The sequence below is a fragment of the Engystomops pustulosus genome, chromosome 7 (assembly GCF_040894005.1).
Source record: "Engystomops pustulosus chromosome 7, aEngPut4.maternal, whole genome shotgun sequence".
Classification (NCBI taxonomy): domain Eukaryota; kingdom Metazoa; phylum Chordata; class Amphibia; order Anura; family Leptodactylidae; genus Engystomops; species Engystomops pustulosus.
The window spans coordinates 114,581,778-114,596,002 of NC_092417.1; the positions used below are offsets into that span (position 1 = coordinate 114,581,778).

At 44.5% G+C, this 14,225-nt stretch overlaps 1 long non-coding RNA gene across 2 annotated transcripts in view; it reads left to right on the forward strand.

The window, feature by feature from the left end:
• Positions 1–358: 358 nt before the first annotated feature.
• The window catches only part of LOC140068940 (uncharacterized), a 52,909-nt gene continuing 39,042 nt past the window's right edge, over positions 359–14,225 (forward strand). For both annotated transcript variants that reach the window (XR_011848641.1, XR_011848640.1), the window contains exon 1: positions 359–414. This is a non-coding gene — a long non-coding RNA (uncharacterized lncRNA). The remainder of the gene's footprint in view (positions 415–14,225) is intronic.

A 14,225-nucleotide genomic window follows, 5' to 3' on the forward strand; every position in this document is an offset into this window, starting at 1 on the left:
GGGGTCTGGGTCACAAGGAAGATAGCATATACAGTACAAAATCCGAGTCCAAAAGGGATAGTAGGTACAATAGACAAGATCAGAAAACAAGAATAAACAGCAGTAAAACAATAGCACAGCAAAACTGTAATCTTACAGAAAATGAGCAGGTCAAGCAAAAATAAAACTGGCACTGGACTCAATAGAAATAAAACACTTATAGGAGGCTGCTCCATGTGATTGGAAGTGAAGTCTGTCAATCAAAACATTAACTGTTTCTGGGAAGAGCAGACCACAGGAGGATAAGGCAGGCAACTCCTAATCAACCAACATGTTAAGTGCATGTTCACCCAAGAAACTGTGAAACAACTGACAAGTGAAACCAACGCCAGCTAAGCCGTACTCTGCCGACAGAGAAAAACTATGGCACCGGAGGTAAATATACTTTCTGCGTTTTCTTTATTAAAGATGTGATAACAAGAGGTACAACCTGTATAGAACTGGTCTCCTTTATTTGGAAGTACAGTCCTGTAAGGCAGCCCCCTTCTGGTTACACTTAGGCCTCCAGGCTCCAGAGACTAAGTATGAACTTCTTCACCCACATTTGCTATGGCGCTTCTTAAGTCTGGCTGTGAATGAAACTGAGCATAGTGCGGTGGATGGGAGTATTTGTATAATAGTGAATCATGATCCAAGGAATCCCTGCCTGCTGGCTGAACAGCAGAACCAACACTGTTGCAGTTATTGATGTTTGGACCACAGACAGAGAATCCTAACATTCGTATATTGCTATAATACAAGGACTCTAGTTCTCTGTACTGTGCACATACTAGGTTACTATCAGCACACAGGTCCCTTGCCATGGATAAAGCACCTTCATGTGAAGTTGGGTTAACACTGATTCTGTTACTGTTAGTACGATATGGTCCGGGGTAATCCTTTGAATGTCAGTACAGTAGTATGTTAAGAATTATGTGATCACAACCCTATCAACATTGCAGGAAATCTACACCAATGCCATTTCTTTTCTATGGTGGCTATTATTCACATTCTACAAGCACCCAGGGAACTCATTGCTGCTGATTAGAAAAATACAACATTTTAATGTAATGTGATGCATTTCACAAATATTTCAGCAAATATTTCTGAAAAATAAAAGAAACTCATTAATCTACTGTATACAGTATTTCTTAGAAAGCAAGTCTATTATGTAACTGTGTTTTACTCAAAAAAAGTTATGGCCCACATTTATCAAAACTAGTGCAGTTTGCCTGTGAAGTCTACAGAGTGCGCCAGATTAATTAAATCATCATTATGAATCTGGCGCCCCCTGCACTGCTCTGGAAGTGTGCACCTTTTTTTGTATTATGGCGCAAACCCCAACTAAGCACTGCCACCTCCCTTTAGGTGCACATTTTTTCTGTCTTTTCAGACACAGTGCAGACGCAACACAAAACTGGAGCAAACACTTTATAAATACATGTACAAGCAGATTTCACATTCTTTTCAGTCAGACAGAAAACTGGAACAAAACTGGCACAAACACAAATGTGGGCCATTTATTTTCTTTTCTAAATTACAAAAATTACAATTCGCCTTAATACATTTGCCCTAAATTTTGAGAATTCTTAACACACATCCACGTATAAATAACTTTTAGGCTCATCGATAGAAGATGGTAGGTGACAGTACTGTTGAAATGTTGGAGGCCATTAGAAGGCAGTATAGAGAAACATTATACTTCTGTACACAAGACTTTATACAGCCCTCTACTCCTGTCTCTAGATGGGAGGGCATTCATTATTTGCTTTTCAACAGTTTTTTTCTTGCTGTACCCTGTTTATGAAGTGTTTTCACCTCAATATTAGTCCTATTGCAACAATCATTCCTTTTTTTATTTTGGGCGCAGCTTGGTAATCCCAACAATTTTTTTGTGCTTCCAGGCTTTTTTTGGGCAGAATTTTTGGCTCACAAATATATGAGCTAAAGGCTGGTCTACCAAGTTCTGTTTCACCTTCATAGATGTGGAGACAGTACAGAATCCTTTCGCCCATGCGCCAATTCATTAACCCCTGGCGCCAGAATCTAACATCCCAGTGTAAATTACTATACGATTTGTGCACCAAAAACACGGACCCTGCACCACAATTGATAAAAGTTCCCGCCATGTGATTTTTGGGGCATAAATTGAGACTGTCACTGACAAAAAGAAGCCTGCATAAAGGTACCAATGATTAGCCCACAACCATGTAAATGGTCATTCCTCAATTCAAAAAAGAGCACACAAAAATGCTCTTTAAAAATGGAAGGGCTATATCACTACGATGCTTAGAGTGTTTGTTCCATGGAATCCAGCCAGCACACGTTCTGTGATTCACAGACCAACTAAGGTCATATGTTTGTAGGCACACATGTTTATACCCCGAGGGCACCTTTTGTTTTGTTCAGATGCAGGCTGTAGGTACATACATTATGCAGGGCTAACATACAGAACATGGGTTTAGAAATGAGGCTTAGTTCTGGATTTAGGGTTTACAAGCAAAAAGGTTACAGTATCATCCTCTGGATTAACCAAAATTAATATCAGTCAGTGCAAGTGACTGCAATGCACTGCATCCCATGAGCGAGATAAACTTCCCTTAATCAATACCTGATGCCTTTTACCCATAATGAAAATGTATTGTGTGGATACAACCTTAAGATATCTGATCTGCAGGTAAGTCAGACTGCTATCTGCAATGAATGTGATCCTAAAAAGATTTCTGTTTTCCCAAAGGCTTTAACACACCTGGATTTTCTTCAAGCACCCTAGGGGTCAAAAATATAATTAGGAAAAAGTAAAAAAAAATTTAAAATTCAATTTTAAAGGTAATAAAACATAAGAAAGCTATATAAAGCTTTATCTTTATATCTACACACACATTGATTGACCTTTAATGACTGATTGACCATTATTTTATGAGTCATCCATGAAAAATGGTTCTGACCAGATGGCACATGGACATTTTTCCCGGTCGTGGGCATATGTAGTGACATACCTAGATTCCACTGGGCCTTGGGGAAAATTTCTTATGGTGACCAACTAACCATGACCACCTCCATAACTGCAACTCTTTTTTGCCTCATAGACAGTGCAGATAAAGATGTCAGTAAAGCAGTAAAGGATAAAAACCCTTATTACATTTCATGCCCCTTCTTCTTTTGCCAGCCCCCACACTTCTTAGCTGCACCCTTCTGCCTATGCCCTAAATTTGACAGATGCTATTCAAACCCCCACATACAACATGTCCCCACTGAACACAAATAAAATATATACATTCACCTTACATACACATGTATGCACTACACACATATGATATATGCTCACAGCAGTGGTGGTGGATACGGAGTAGGGTGGGGGCAGCAGTTTCCCTGTGTAATAAGATATGGTGCCAGAACCAAGATTACTTCATAGATATAATACCAGAACCAAGCAGCTAATTACATAGTTACCGGAGTAGAACTAAAATTACAACCAAGATAATAGGATCAGAACCAAGTTTACTACATACAAACAGGACCACAATCAAGCCTTCCAAATTGTCTTAATATATCTAAACAAAAGGGCAGCACTTAAATAGTTAATCAACAAGAAACAAGATAACTACATAGATACAGGACTCAAACCCTGTCTCCATGTAGGTTTCTCTTATAGGAGAAGAGAACAGAGAGTCACATCCCAGAAGAGATGCTGCAGTATTGTGAGCTCATAGGTAATAACAGGACATACTTTGATTCTGGTGACAGATGACATCTCTTCTATCTTCTTCTCCCTGGCTGCCATCCCAGCTTCTTCCAGATAGAACCTGTGTTCTGGCTAATTAGGTTCCTCACTTCATCATCGTCATCATCATCTTATCCACCATCTTAACATAATACTTTCCTCTAGAGAGGATTTTACCCCCCATAGATCACCATTAAGCCCATACAGTATTCAATACAGAAATAGTGCCCCCACAGTAGCCAATATAGTAATAGTGCTCTTATAGTAACCAATACAGTAACAGTACCTTCAAAGTAGCCAATATAGTAACAGTATCCACACAGTAGCCAAGAGTAACAGTGCCTCCACATTAGCCGATATAGTAATGGTGCCCATATATAACCAATAGGGTACTTGTGCCCCCACAGTAGCCAATAGTAACAATGCCTCTCTGTACTCAATAGTCACAGAGCCCCCACTGCAGGCAATAGTCATATGGACCCCACTGTAGTCAATAGTCAAAGGGAAGCCACAGTAGCAGATCCCACATAATTCCAAGGCCCCCATGGTAGCATATACCCAGGCCCTATACTAATAATCCACATGGATATTCATCTCTCTTCCCTCCATCCCCAGTGCAGGACAATGTCGGGACAAACAAAAAATAAGTTATTCAAGTTACTCCTTCATCCGGAAGGAAGCCCAGCATCGCAATGACATCATAAGTCCTGAGCCGCAATACTCTCTATGTTAATATTTGAATTTTAAGAATGCAGATGCTGTTTTGGCATCTAAATGTATGCCATAGCGGCAGCTGCTGCGGCCCCAGCACTTACCCTAGTACGCCGGGTACTGACGCCGACCATGCGGGTCTGCTACATTTCAGTATAACAATGTCTTCTGACTGTATTGACGATGGGCACGGGCAGTTATATTGAACAGTGACAGACGGGCCTCCCCTCCCTGTGGGCTCGGCAGAGGTTGCACCCCCTAAAACCGTGACTATTGCACCCATGACTGTTAAGTGAAAGCTGTGAAATCAAAGCCAGTTTAAAAAAAAGCATTTGGTTAGCAGAAAACCAAACTTTATATGACAAAATTATGACTTTTAAAAGGTGGGAAGTAGCAAATGGTAGAGGGCTATGTTCTTAAAAGCTTAAGCCAAAATCAGGAATTAAGCAGTAATGAGAAGAACAAGCCATTCTTTTCTCAGTCCTTTTAAATCCACTTCTGGCTTTTTCTTATACATACAGTATCAACATCAGAAACTCCAAGGGGAGATTTATCAGAGCTTGTACGCCAGTTTTCTGGAATCTGTGCACTCGTTTATAGCCTGAGACCATTCAGCCCGACCAGTCATGGGTAAAACTACAATTCCACGCCAAACAGGGCCTGTCGTAAAATTGTGCGCCAACGCAGCTGGCCGCCGGATCCATGAAGAGGCCGGAGCCTGTCTGTCATCACTGAGAAAGACCACTGGTTTATTATGCATTTTAATACCAGCTTTAAACAGTTTATAATTTAATCCACACATTCCATGTAAATACAAAAATAACATGGCAATCATCAGGCACAAGACAACCAGCCCTAAAGCTTGGGATTGAGATTGACATAAAACAGACCCATGCACACAATCGCCTTTGAACTTTGCTAAAAGCAGTAAAATGATATTTAAGTTGAAGGTAAATATTTTGTTATGAAATCAATGAGAACAGAACAGATTTCTTTAACACATTCACTTCCAGTGCCAACCTAGTATTTAGAAGGTAATTTAATGTAGTAATTTGAAAAACGTTTTAAAGGCAATGACATTGAAAAGATGAGTATTCCACACCCTAAAATACTCAGTTTATCCGTAGCTGCATTAGGGTTTAAGTAACTTATTTATTCAAGTGATTGTTATCATTAGTTATAATTCATTAAGTTAGTTTAGCTTTGCACAACATTTACCGAAGTTCAACTTTATATAATTTGGCACATCTATAAATGTGACCTTTCTGTCCTAAGATCTTACTCCACCCCTACTGGAATGAAATCCTAATAATATTTGTTATTTTTTTAAAGTTTAATTTGATAAATCAGCTCACAAGGTTTACTAAACCTCCTTTCCATCCACATTTTACATGTGAAGAAAGTAGTATGAAAATACAAAATATTCAAAATTGTTGTAACAGTAAAGCAAAACTAACAAACCTGGGTTTTGAGCATTTAAATCCTATTGTTTTTGAGTATAGCACTTGATGAATATCTCCCAATGTCATTTTTTTAGTATTAACTGTTCAGCGCAGCGCCGAAGCTACCTCGGGTCTGTTCATCAAAATGTGTTTAAACCACGATATAGTGGTTTAAAACACTAGCTCCGGCACCAGCTCACCCTGAGCTGGTGCCCGGTGTTTACAGCTAATACCTACCATTACCAGTGGTAGGTTTCCTTACATATGTTAGATGCACCTACCAATGGTTATACCTTAATAGGTAGATCCGTAGCAGTAGGTTTCCTTTAAGGGAATCTGTCAGTAGTTTTAATCATAAAAAGAAGCATACAGCTATAGTTCTGTATAAAATTTTGGATAATGGATTATTTCATACAGATGCATCCAGTAACATAACATGTGCTGCCTGGTATGGGCGCTTGAAGGTGAAGGATGTCCGTAAATGGCATCTGTGAAAATATGCGTGTAAGTTTTCCAGGATGGGATAAGGAAAACCACACCTTTTTTTAGCTATCTCATAAGGTAGCTCCCTTGAAATCAAGCATGACCTTCAAGAGGCCTTATGACATGATGCAGGATTACAACCAAGCCACTATATCTATACCAGACTCCCAACTTTATACAGCACTGTTCAACCTGGTTGGGTCTCTTTAGTACATTAGAAAACTGGTTTGGCTGAGTGAGGGGTTTGTAACTAGTGTCGGGAAGTAAGAGTTCTCCTTACGGAGACTGCCAATAAAGGGTCATCCCAGAAAACTTATCTACATATTTTCCCAGAATCCCCTAGTCTCCACACCCCTACATGAAGGCCTTAATTGGCAGTAAGGAGAACTCTTACTTCATGACCCTAATGGCATCTGTCACAGATGTACATCCAACGTGTATAGGGATAGACACTGCAACATTCACATATGACAATGTGAAAAGAGTTGTATTAAATGTGTCACAACCTCCTAAGCACTAATAAGCCCCTTTAGGTGCACACTTTTTCTGTCTTTTCAAACACAGTGCAGCCGTGACACAAAACTGGTGCAGACACTTCTTAAATGCTGTATATATACAAGCTCCAAAGAGAGAAAAACAGAAAACTGGAACAGCCTGTTTAATATATGTGGGCCATTGTAGTAACCTGCGCTAAGTAAGATGAATATATTACAATTTTTACACCAAAAAGGTATATCTCATGCTGCAACAACCTTATCCCTCTGTCAATTGTAAAAGAAATTGATGAACAAATGTGCATTATTGTGCGTTGATATTGGGTTATTTTGATGGCTATTGGGGACATGTAACAGTTATATGTATTATTGATGGTGATATAAGTCTATGACTACAGATTAGAGATGAGCGAACATGCTCGTCCGAGCTTGATGCTCGTTCGAGCATTAGCGTACTCGAAACTGCTCGTTGCTCGGACGAATACTTCGCCCGCTCGAGAAAATGGCAGCTCCCGCCGTTTTGCTTTTTGGCGGCCAGAAACAGAGCCAATCACAAGCCAGGAGACTCTGCACTCCACCCAGCATGACGTGGTACCCTTACACGTCGATAGCAGTGGTTGGCTGGCCAGATCAGGTGACCCTGGGATAGACTAGCCGCTGCCCGCGCTGCTCGGATCATTCTGTGTCTGGATGCCGCTAGGGAGAGAGCTGCTGCTGGTCAGGGAAAGCGTTAGGCTGTTCTATTAGAATAGTGTTAGGCAGGAGTGATTCTCCAAGAACCCAACAGCCCTTCTTAGGGCTACAATAACGTTCTACTTTTTTTTTTTTTTATTTGCATCTAGTACCATTTTGTGAGGAATTAGCAGGGGGACTTGCTACCGTTGTGTTTAGCTCTTAGTGGCACACATATCCACCTCAAACACCAAAGTGGGAAAATTTAGTAGGGGTTAGATTTCAATTAGGCACAGTCTGCCATTTTTCCTTTTTTATTTTACGTTTATTTTGTTTAATAACTCAGTGTCATCTCATCTGGCATAGTAGTGTGCTTTCATACTTGGCTAGAAAATAGCCATAGGAGAATCCAAACGGCTTACTTACGCCTACAGTAGCGTTATATATTTGATTTCTGGTTGATCTGCTGGTGGCTGTACTTGCTGCAGTGCATCTACTAGCCAATTGTGAGCAATTTGTAGTGAGACTTGCGACCGCTGTGTTTTGCGCTTAGTGACGCACATATCCATTGCAAAGACCGAAGTGGGAAAATTTAGTAGGGGTTGGATTTCAATTAGGCACAGTCTGCCATTTGTCCTTTTTTATTTTACGTTTATTTTGTTTAATAACTCAGCGTCATCTCATCTGGCATAGTAGTGTGCTTTCATACTTGGTTAGAAAATAGCCATAGGAGAATCCAAACGGCTTACTTACACCTACAGTTGCGTTATATATTTGATTTCTGGTTGATCTGCTGGTGGCTGTACTTGCTGCAGTGCATCTACTAGCCAATTGTGAGCAATTTGTAGTGAGACTTGCGACCGCTGTGTTTTGCGCTTAGTGACGCACATATCCATTGCAAAGACCGAAGTGGGAAAATTTAGTAGGGGTTGGATTTCAATTAGGCACAGTCTGCCATTTGTCCTTTTTTATTTTACGTTTATTTTGTTTAATAACTCAGCGTCATCTCATCTGGCATAGTAGTGTGCTTTCATACTTGGCTAGAAAATAGCCATAGGAGAATCCAAACGGCTTACTTACGCCTACAGTAGCGTTATATATTTGATTTCTGGTTGATCTGCTGGTGGCTGTACTTGCTGCAGTGCATCTACTAGCCAATTGTGAGCAATTTGTAGTGAGACTTGCGACCGCTGTGTTTTGCGCTTAGTGACGCACATATCCATTGCAAAGACCGAAGTGGGAAAATTTAGTAGGGGTTGGATTTCAATTAGGCACAGTCTGCCATTTGTCCTTTTTTATTTTACGTTTATTTTGTTTAATAACTCAGCGTCATCTCATCTGGCATAGTAGTGTGCTTTCATACTTGGCTAGAAAATAGCCATAGGAGAATCCAAACGGCTTACTTACGCCTACAGTAGCGTTATATATTTGATTTCTGGTTGATCTGCTGGTGGCTGTACTTGCTGCAGTGCATCTACTAGCCAATTGTGAGCAATTTGTAGTGAGACTTGCGACCGCTGTGTTTTGCGCTTAGTGACGCACATATCCATTGCAAAGACCGAAGTGGGAAAATTTAGTAGGGGTTGGATTTCAATTAGGCACAGTCTGCCATTTGTCCTTTTTTATTTTACGTTTATTTTGTTTAATAACTCAGTGTCATCTCATCTGGCATAGTAGTGTGCTTTCATACTTGGCTAGAAAATAGCCATAGCAATAGGATAGCATCGTTTGGTTTTAAAAACTCAAAAACACAAAAAAAAAAAAAAAAACACAAAAAAAAGTTAAAAAAAAATTAAAGCTATAACTCTCATTTTAAAAATGTTTAACCCGAGGGCTAGGGGTAGAGGACGAGGGCGGGGACGTGGGCGTCCAACTACTGCAGGGGTCAGAGGCCGTGGTCCTGGCCGGGGTGAGACACCACCTGCTTATGAGGGAGCAGGGGAACGCCGCAGAGCTACACTCCCTAGGTACATGTCTGAAGTTACTGGGACTCGTGGTAGAGCACTGTTGAGGCCAGAACAGTGCGAACAGGTGATGTCGTGGATTGCTGACAATGCTTCGAGCAATTTGTCCACCAGTCAGTCTTCCACGCAGTCCACCCATGTCACCGAAATCGCCACTTCTCCAGCTCCTGCACCTCAGCCTCCTCCCCCCCAGTCTACCCCCTCCCAGGAAAATTTGGCATTTGAACCGGCATACTCTGAGGAACTGTTTTCTGGACCCTTCCCACAGTCACAAACCACTTGTCCGGTTGCTGCTGAGCAATTTTCCGATGCCCAGGTTTTCCACCAGTCACAGTCTGTGGGTGATGATGACCTTCTTGACGTAGTGGAAGTGTGTAAAGAGGTGTCCGACGATGAGGAGACACGGTTGTCAGACAGTGGGGAAGTTGTTGTCAGGGCAGGAAGTCCGAGGGGGGAGCAGACTGAGGGATCGGAGGATGATGAGGTGACAGACCCAAGCTGGGTTGAGAGGCCGGGTGAACACAGTGCTTCTGAGACGGAGGAGAGTCCTCGACCAGAACAGGTTGGAAGAGGCAGTGGTGGGGCCAGACGGAGAGGCAGGGCCAGAGCTAGTGCATCAGCGCCAAATGTGTCAACTAGTGAAGCTCCCGTGGCGAGGGCTCTTGCGGCGAGGGCTAGATCTTCAGAAGTGTGGAGGTTCTTTAAGGAAACACCGGATGACCGACGGACTGTGGTGTGCAACATTTGCCAAACCAGGCTCAGCAGGGGTTCCACCACTACTAGCTTAACTACCACCAGTATGCGCAGGCATATGAATGCTAAACACCCCACTCAGTGGCAACAAGCCCGTTCACCTCCGGCCGTGCACACCACTGCTCCTTCCCCTGTGTCAGCTGATAGTCAGCCCCCTGCCCAGGACGCTGCCACAAAAACCCCATCGTCGCCTCCACGATCCTCCACAGCATCCACCAGCGTTCAGCTCTCCATACCCCAGACGCTGGAGCGGAAACGCAAATATAGTGCAACCCACCCGCACGCCCAAGCCCTTAATGTGCACATCTCCAGATTGCTTAGCCTGGAGATGCTGCCCTATAGGCTAGTAGAGACCGAGGCCTTTCGCAACCTCATGGCGGCGGCCGCCCCTCGGTATTCGGTCCCCAGCCGCCACTACTTTTCCCGATGTGCCGTCCCAGCCCTGCACCAGCACGTGTCAGACAACATCATCCGTGCCCTGACCAACGCCGTTTCTGACAAGGTCCACCTGACCACGGACACGTGGACGAGTGCTGCCGGGCAGGGCCACTATATATCGCTGACGGCACATTGGGTTAACTTGGTGGAGGCTGGGAGCGAGTCTGACCCTGCGGCTGGTCATATACTGCCGACGCCGAGGATTGCGGGGCCTACCTCGGTCCAGGTGTTTCAGGCCTACTATGCCTCCTCCTCCTCCCACCCCTCCTCCACCTCCGAACTACCATCCGTGGGCACGGCGCCATCAGTCGGTAGCTCTAGGCACAGCAGCAGTGCCGTCGCTAAGCGACAGCAGGCGGTGCTCAAACTGCTGAGCCTAGGCGATAAAAGGCACACCGCCCAAGAGCTATTACAGGGCATCACGGCGCAGACTGATCTGTGGCTGGCACCTCTGAACCTGAAGCCAGGCATGGTTGTGTGTGACAATGGCCGTAACCTGGTGGCGGCTCTGCAACTCGGCAGACTGACACATGTGCCATGCCTGGCCCATGTGTTAAATCTGATAGTTCAGCGTTTCCTCAAGACATACCCCAATCTGTCAGATTTGCTCACGAAGGTGCGCCGCATCTGTGCGCATTTCAGGAAGTCCAGCACAGATGCTGCCACTCTCAGGGCAGCGCAGCGCCGCCTCCAACTGCCCGCTCACCGACTGTTGTGCGACGTGCCCACGAGGTGGAATTCAACACTGACCATGTTATCCAGAGTTTACCAGCAGCGCAGAGCGATTGTAGACTGCCAGATGTCAACTTCCACCAGAACTGGTAGTCAGGTCAGTCAGCTTCCTCAAGTCTACAATGAGGAGTGGACGTGGATGTCTGATATCTGTCAGGTGCTGAGTAACTTTGAGGAGTCAACACAGATGGTCAGTGGCGATGCCGCCATCATCAGCCTCACCATCCCGCTGCTTGGCCTGTTGAAAAACTCTCTGATCAGCATGAAGTCGGAAGCTTTGCGCTCGTCACAAGAGACGGGGGAAGAAGATTCCCTTGTTGATAGCCAAAGCACCCTCAGGTCTGTTTCTCAGCGCATATCGGAGGAGGTGGAGGTGGAGGAGGATGAGGAGGAAGAGGAGGAGAATGTTGGCGAGACACAAGAGGGGACCATTGTTGAGTCCTTCACTGTTCAGCGTGTATGGGCAGAAGAAGAGGAGTTGGAGGAGTTGGAGGAGGAGGAAATGGACAGTCAGGCCAGTGAGGGGAGTGAATTCTTACGCGTTGGTACTCTGGCGCATATGGCAGATTTCATGCTAGGCTGCCTATCCCGTGACCCTCGCGTTCAAAGAATTTATTCCAGCACCGATTACTGGGTGTTCACTCTCCTGGACCCACGGTACAAGCAAAATCTTTCCACTCTCATCCCTGCAGAGGAAAGGAGTGTGAGAATGCATGAATACCAGCAGGCACTGGTGCACAAGCTGAAACAGTATTTCCCTTCTGACAGCGCTAGCGGCAGAGTGCGTAGTTCTGCGGGACAAGTAGCGACTGAGAGTAGGCGAGCAGGCAGCTTGTCCAGCACTGGCAAGGGTACGCTTTACAAGGCTTTTGCCAGCTTTATGTCACCCCAGCAAGACACTGTCACCTGTCCCCAGTCTCGGCAGAGTAGGGCTGATCTTTACAGAAAGATGGTGAGGGAGTACGTAGCTGACCATACCATCGTCCTAAATGATCACACAGCTCCCTACAACTACTGGGTTTCAAAGCTGGACATGTGGCACGAACTGGCGCTGTACGCCTTGGAGGTTCTTGCCTGCCCTGCCGCTAGCGTCTTGTCCGAGCGGGTTTTCAGTGCAGCTGGTGGCATCATCACCGATAAGCGTACACGCCTGTCGACTGACAGCGCTGACAGGCTGACGCTTATTAAGATGAATAAAGCCTGGATTTCTCATAATTTCCAATCTCCACCAGGTGAAGGAAGCTCAACCTGAATAATTGATCCACTCCTCCTCCTCCTCATTTTCCTCCTTCTCCTCCTCTTTGTACAGTAAAGCAGAGGAAACTGGCTATTTTTTGACAGGGCCCACTGGCTCTAGCTATAGTACTTTATGCATTTAATTTTTCTGGAGGGCCACCTACCCGGTCCTCTGTTTTAAACAATTTTTGGGAGTGCCACATACAGGCACTCAATCTATTCAATTTTTCTGGAGGGCCACCTACCTGCTCCTCTGGTTTGAAAATTTTTTTGGACTGCCACATACAGGCACTCAATCTATTCCATTTTACTGGAGGGCCACCTACCTGCTCCTCTGGTTTGAAAAATTTTTGGGACTGCCACATACAGGCACTATCCAAATTAAATTGTCTCCATAGCAGCCTCCACACGTTGTCTCCATTGCTACCTCCAAAAGTCGTCCATATAGCTGCCTCCATACATCGTCCCTTTATCAAACGAGGTGTGTCAGGCAGAAATTTGGGTTGTTTTCATGGATTCCACATCAAAGTTGTTAATTTTGTCGCCACCCTGCTGTGTTATCCACAAAATATACTGGCAAACTTTTATCATTTACCAATATTATTTCAGCGCTTCTTGCGTATCTGTTTACATTCCCCTCACCCGGCATATCCTAAACTTATAAGAACGCTACTACACTTGATCTTATACAAAAGGTTCTTAGAAGTGCTGTTTGGGGAGTAGCCTAGAGACAGGGGCTTGGATTGGCGAAAGCTCGCCTGGCAGCGGAGCGCCAGCTCCATGCGCATCAGCCGCTTCTTGCGCATCTGTTTACATTCCCCTCACCCGCCATATCCCAAACTTATAAGAACGCTACTACACTTAACTTGGTGCAGGCTGGGACCGAGTCTGACCCTGGGGCTGGTCATATACTGCCGACGCAGAGAATTGCGGGGCCTACCTCGGTCCAGGTCTCAAAGGCCTACTATACCTCCTCCCAACCCTCCTCCACCTCCTCCTCCTCCGAATTACCATCCGTGGGCATGGCACCATCAGTCGGTAGCTCTAGGCACAGCAGCAGTGCCGTCGCTAAGCGACAGCAGGCGGTGCTCAAACTGCTGAGCCTAGGCGATAAAAGGCACACCGCCCAAGAGCTATTACAGGGCATTCCACATCAAACTTGTTAACTTTGTCGCCACCCTGCTGTGTAATCCACAAAATATACTTGCAAACTTTTATCATTTACCGATATTATTTCAGCGCTTCTTGCGCATCTGTTTACATTCCCCTCACCCGGCATATCCTAAACTTATAAGAACGCTACTACACTTGATCTTATACAAAAGGTTCTTAGAAGTGCTGTTTGGGGAGTAGCCTAGAGACAGGGGCTTGGATTGGCGAAAGCTCGCCTGGCAGCGGAGCGCCAGCTCCATGCCAAGATCCAACTAACATAGTTTTAACTGCAACACCTTTAATCTACTACTAGTTCACTGCCTCCATACATGGTCCCCTTATCAAACGAGCTGTGTCAGGCAGAATTTTGGGTTGTTTTCATGGCTTCCATGTTAACTTTGTCGCC